We start from the raw sequence: 6,546 nt of genomic DNA on the forward strand, positions 1-6,546 counted from the left end.
TCTGTTTGCTAAGTGGCAGCTTTTAGAGATCTCCGTCCTTAATAAAGCTCCGTCCATGTGATCACTGTGGATGTGACTGAAGGGCTTCTTACTCTGCAGCATTTCAATATCAAGGGCTGCAGCTTATGCCAACAAACCCTTTGATTTTGTGTGTGTGTGTGTGTGTGTGTGTGTGTGTGTGTCTAACCTTTTATTACCCTTTAAGTGAACTGTGTGCTCACTGCTGTCGATGTGCCCTTGAGGAAGGCACTCACTGAGTCCCGACCTGACGTAAATGCAGTGCCAAACTTTCCTCTGTCAGTACAGAGAAATACAGAGAACTACATTATTACAGATTTATAAATTATACCTGATTTATGTTGAGAATTGGAGCAAATACGTTTTCTCTTCTTTAAACAAGGGGGAAAAACCACCAGTGGAACAAGGTAATCAACTTGTTTCCAGAATCTTCTTGCATCAGGAGTCATATTCCTCGCTCCCAGTGGCTGATCTGCCTCGTTTCAACAGATTTATTCTTGTTCCCACGAATAATTCCTGAAACAAGTGAAACTGCACCGGAAATAAATGGGATTATCTCATCCCACCGGCTGATCTTTGAGGTCTAAAACTGAATTTCAGATTAAATGACTTGTTAAATTCAAGGTTTTATGCGGTCTGATATCAAAGCCTTTTACATCATAGGGATTCACCGCCTCGCAGGAAAAAAAAAAAAAAAAGAAAAACAGAAAAAAATCAATTTGGGCAAAACATGCGGACAATATGGTTGTTTCCCTTTTTCACAAGATTTCCTGGGCGCTTTCTTTATTGTTTCCTACAGCAGCAGAGACAGGATGTCAGCATTAGTGATCTGCTAAACTGTATACAGTCTGTGCCAGTAAAATGTCAGAATAACTGGCACTTATAATGTGAAAAATATATAAAAGACCTAAAACTCCACCTCAGGTCTTCATCCACGGAGAGACGGGACATCGTCTGAGGAGAGCAGACCCCATCAGAACAAAATAAACTGTTGGCTAGACCACTAACCGAGTTTTTAAAGTCCCCTTCCAACCAAAAATGTGTATTTATTTATTGTACCTGTCCCCTAAAATGTCCAACCTTGACTATAATGACTCTGTCTGTGAAAAGTTACTGGAGAACTGTTTTCATGCTCCTCTGCTGGAAATGGCTTTCATGGTTAGATTATAAAATACAGCGCAATACTGAGGACGGGACTTCCTGGTTGTGTGAACGGAGCTCTGGTGCTCCAGCAGGCAGCGAGGTGGGCGGGGCCTATTTGCATATTCATACCTCTGTGCATTTTTAATGAGGACAAGATTTAGAGTTAAATTTAAGGTACAAATGGAAAAAAAAATCCCTTCTAAATAAGTAATATTGACTATCAGAGGTTATTTTGAAAGACCTTAAAGGCACATTATTATTGCAGGTATAACTTTTTCGAGCACTTCCTCTTTACCTCGTTATAAACTCAGGTGTGAGTGAAAATGGGCGCTATCTGATCCCCTGTGAGGATGTCAGGTCATATCAGACCCCAGATCAGTCTGAGCCGGTCAGGGAGGCTCAGGCTGATCTGAAACTCCACACACAACCAGACAGACAATCTGTTCCTCCAAGCCTCCCCAAACAGGATTTCCTCTCTGATGAGAAAATCTGGTGGAAATGATAATCCTCAGGAACTGCAGCAGCACAGAAACCCCCAGCGCCTATATCGCCAGAGTAAAGAGTGCAAAGTTCAGGGCTGCAGCAACTTGAAAAACGATGAACAACCCACACCTGTCATGCTAATTTATGACAGAAATCCTTAAATGCAGAAATAAGACTCAGGGAGGAAAGCTAGCATGCACATTTCCACCTCACCACATTCATGAATACATATTTTTGGCCAATAAATGTAAGCCCTTCATCTTTCCTGAGCTGAGATTTAGGATTTTTTTTTTTCTTATCACATAAGAGCTGATAGGTTATTCATGAAGCTGGCGTGACGTGAGCGCCTGAGAAGCCATTAAAAGTTCCCACGGCTTTATCCAACTCACCTCGGTGGGATGTATGGCGCCGTGAAGATACAGCGTTTTCAATTTCACATGAACTCCTCGGCCGTTTAAGGCACGAGCCGGCAGTTTAACGTCAGCTGTGGATGAAGTGATAATGCTGTCAGTCAAAGGGGAGATCATATTTCCCTCAAAAAAGGCCCATTCAGTCTGAGTTTTGTCTTGAACTACGGGAGACGAGCTCAACGTCGTGTCTGGCATTTAATTAAAGTTCATAATTCTGCACTTTAATTTACAGCAGCTGCATTTACATGGACTCTAATATTCCACGAAAATCTGAAAAAAGGCTAAATCAGAATAAAAACGCCTCATATAACCACCTCAGTCAGAAGAGACTGGCCTGTTTTTTGTTTGTTTGATCAAAATTTTATGTTCATTTTCAATTTGAATAACAAAGAGCATGAGCGAATAATACAGAGGCACAGTGAGGTAAAATAACAAACAAATAACAACAAACAAGAAAAAACACAGAGGAAATTAATAATAATAATAAAAAAAAATTAATTTTAAAAAGCAAGGGCATTGAGAAACAATTTTAGAGCACAAGGTAGAGAATTAGGAATAAAGCTAATCAATAATTAATAGGGATGGTTAAAAAAATCACGAGATTCCCAAAATCACGAGATTCCCAAAAGACCCACACCCCCGATTGAAGATAACATCAAATTAATCAATAAATTAAACAATATTATTATTTTTATTATTTTTAATATTTTAACAATTTAATAACAAGGGTGCAGACCTTTCGTCTTCATTGCCAGTTAAGTTTCACATTGCAGTTCAGTAAACACCAACTAATGGTTTGGCACTCAGCGCACTAAAAAACAAACAAACAAACAAACAAACAAACAAACATGATTCATTTTGAAATATCAAACTCAACTGGTTAAGTTTCCAGATTTTGATTTTAAAATCATTCGCTGCCTTGACTGTGTGAGAATCTTCAGCGTTCATTCAAATCAGTCTTCTAAGTTAGTGGAGGTGGTGGAGTGCAGTTTCCCAGCATGCTTTTGGGCAGCGGTCACCCCCTCAGCCCGGTTTGTTGTTGTTTGGCTCCTGTTCCCTGTTTAGGTCTTTAGTTTGTGTGTGTGTGTTGTTCATCATGCGCTCTGTGTGTTCAGTTATTAAATTTAATTATGGTTTGACATTATTCAAACCTAGATAGTGAAAATATTCTGTGAATCACTGTAATCTGAAGTTTTAGGAAAATATTTGTAATGATAATTTGGACTGGATTAGGATTTGGTCGCATCCCCACAAAGCATCAACTTTTTCCTAATGAGTGAAGTGAAATCTTCCTTTGTTTTACATCTGAGAGTGATGTTGAGTTAACAAATCATCTTTAGTTACTCTATCTTTAGTTTAGGAGTATTGCATTGAAAGAACAGAGTCCTAGCAGCTGCATCGGTGTTTTCAACTTGAGATTTTATGTTGAAACAAATTCTGCTCTTCAGTGGGTTTCACTCCTGATCTTAAGGCAGCAGGGAAACTCACGTTTTTTTTTTACATTGAACTGCCTTGAAACGTTTTGCTCCGTGGATTAGTAGAAGAACATCATTTAAGTACGCACAGACCGTCACCGTTTCAGACGCTCTGTTTGACAGGAAGTCGAGGTCATGTGAGGTCATTTCACGGAGACTTCACATTAATCAGTCGCTGTGTGGGACGTTAGTAAACTGAACAGTCCAGAGGAGACCAGAGCAGCTCTTTCATTAGAGTCAGGGTGAGTCACTGGGTTACCAATTAAATTTAATGGGTGTTTTAGAGAACAGGCCGAGGGGAGCGGGCGGCGTCCGCGGGAAGGGACGGCACCGACACAAAGCACTGCAAATACCCTCAAACTTTTATCGGCACACAGGCTCACTGATGTAATGTTATAGAAGAGGAGAATAATGCTCATTAGTGTGTGTGTGTGTGTGTGTGTGTGGGTGTGTGACTAGCGGTAGAGTAAGTTATCGCTCTTTACATCCCAGTCTGGCTCTCTAATCGACACGCTCCACAGAAATGGAGTTCAAATCTCTCTTCTCCCCTGTGTTTTCCACAGATGTGCATTTTTCAGACGGTCCACGCGCCTTAGTGGAAAAATCTGAAATAATCTTCCTTTTTTTCCTCCTCTGTATGGCGCTGAATTCTCCCTCTTTGTTGTCCCCACTCTCCCGGGGTGGAAGCAGCTACTCACATTCCTGTAATAATGAAGATTTATCTGTGTACAGTAAAACTTTTACATATAAATAAATGTTCAAATAGTGATCATTAACTGATAAAACTCCTTGCATTTTTGCAGTGTTGTGGACACAAAGCTGGTGCACAATTGAGTTTTAGGAAAGCATTTTTCATGTGTGTCACATACGGTGGTATTATTATTATTTTTTTTTTTTCAGAAGTTTAGTACATAACTTGTTTTTCCAAAAGTTGAACAAAACAGGCCTGCAGCTGCAAGATACACTGACAATAACTGTGCTTAAGGACAAATGATTCAATTTAAATTATCTTCATTTACTGTATGTACTGATACAGATAAAAAAAAAAAAAAAAAAAGGTAAAATGAGATAAAAATACTAAACCTAATCTCGAAGCCCTTAAGATAAGATTTAAAAAAAAATAATAATAAATAAAAGGTAAGGCATCAAAGATAAACCATTTGTACTTGTAGGTTCCCGTAACTCCCCGGGCTCCCTGGAGGAGGAGATCTTCTATCTCCTGGCTAAATAAAGGATGAATAAAATAAAAATAAAGCTGAGCGAGACGCTGGTGGCAGCAGCAGCAGCAGCAGCTCCACCCTGCAGACTAACAGGTGGCCTTGTGAGGAGCTGCAAGTACAAATGGTTTGTTTGACAAAAAGGCTGTTTAGAGCCGAGAAACAGCTCTTTGGGATTCAACGATGGAAAAAATCTAAATTTCTGGTCTTTATAGTGAGCAGAACTGAGACAAAAGGAAGAGAAATGACATGGTTTTTATGCTTGTTAGAGGATAAAATCTGTTTTGCATCTTTTAGTAAGACCGAGGCTGAAGTTTGACCTTTGAAAAAAAAAAATAATGAGGACTTTATTCCAACATGACGGCTGATAGCCGCACTGATAGATATTGTATCGTCAGGAAAACAACTCATCCAGATTTCTCGTGGGTTTCCAGGTGTCAGATAATCTCTAGTTTGTGTGGGATTTAATGATTCTTCAGTCAAAAGTACATTTTTCTCCAAATGTCAAGCCAGAAGAGAGTTTGCGTTTGAGTCGAATCACTAATTAAAGTCATTTTCTCACCATAAACTGCTCTTTATTAGATTATTTTGTGTCACACTTCAGTTTGACTGCTTACCTGCTAACTAACTTATTTTTGATGATGTTGTGGGTGCGCTGCCATTTTCACAACCTAACTGAAGACAAACTTTATGCTAACTAATTCTCTAGCAGTACATAGCTGTGAGCCCAGATGAAATTGCTAATATATATATATATATTTAAATTATTAATATGCTGCTAACTCGACTTCTCCCATCAGTATTTTTGGACCGAGTCATGACTGCAGTCTTTAGTCTGAGCCACAACACCAGTCCCTTTTAGGTTCAGGTGTAAATGTAGAGTTTTATCCAAAAGTACTTTCAGTATCTAATCTGGAGAAGCATCATGACCTGTTGTTCACCAGTAATGGATATCACACATTACCTGATTTGATAATAAGGAATAAGGAATAAATTCCAGAACAGACATTTAAACAGTGAATTAAAAGGTTACTATATATATATAGTAATAATGTTTTAATTCACTGTTATATAGTAACATTTTAATTCAAGGTTACTATACATGTAGTAACCTTTTAATTCACTGTTTAAATATCTGTTTAAATGTCTCTTCTGGCATTTATTCCTTATTCCTTATTAGCACATATCAAATCAGATAATGTGTGATATGCATGTGTAAACAGAATAATTCAAAGAACTTGTAATTGACTTTTTTTCTTGTCTTTGTGTGTGTAATCATCTTGTGAATTTTTATAGTGATATCTGAAAGTCAAATTTTGGACTTTTTTCCCCTCACTCAGGGCAAACTGAGGATCCAAAATCAGTTGAGTTTGCTTCTCTTGCAATTTGTCCTAGGTTGACCCCAGTTTTGGCCTAAAATTACTGGACTATACTGCTTAGGTGTGTCTTTTCTTTTTATTACGCAGAAACAATCAGACAGTCACAGAAACCAACTAAAGACGGTGTAGCAGCCACACAGACCCGACAGGAGAGCGAGGTCGGACGTCGAGGTGAGGAAGAGCCGCTAACGAAGCTCTAATGAAGCGCAGCAGGAGGCCCGAGGAGCTGGACGCACCTTCGCCCTCACCTGCAGCTCTAATTGCAACGCTGCCGTACTGGAACTGTAAATCCCAGCGGCTGGCAGGTGTGTTAATCTTTCACAGGCTCAGCGGGACAGAGCCGACGGGGCCGGCGTGAGCCTCGCCCCAGGAGGAGGAGGAGGAAAACACGGCGCTACAAGTTCAGGCACACTCCCTCTGC

The sequence above is a fragment of the Myripristis murdjan genome, chromosome 7 (genome assembly GCF_902150065.1).
Source record: "Myripristis murdjan chromosome 7, fMyrMur1.1, whole genome shotgun sequence".
Classification (NCBI taxonomy): Eukaryota; Metazoa; Chordata; class Actinopteri; order Holocentriformes; family Holocentridae; genus Myripristis; species Myripristis murdjan.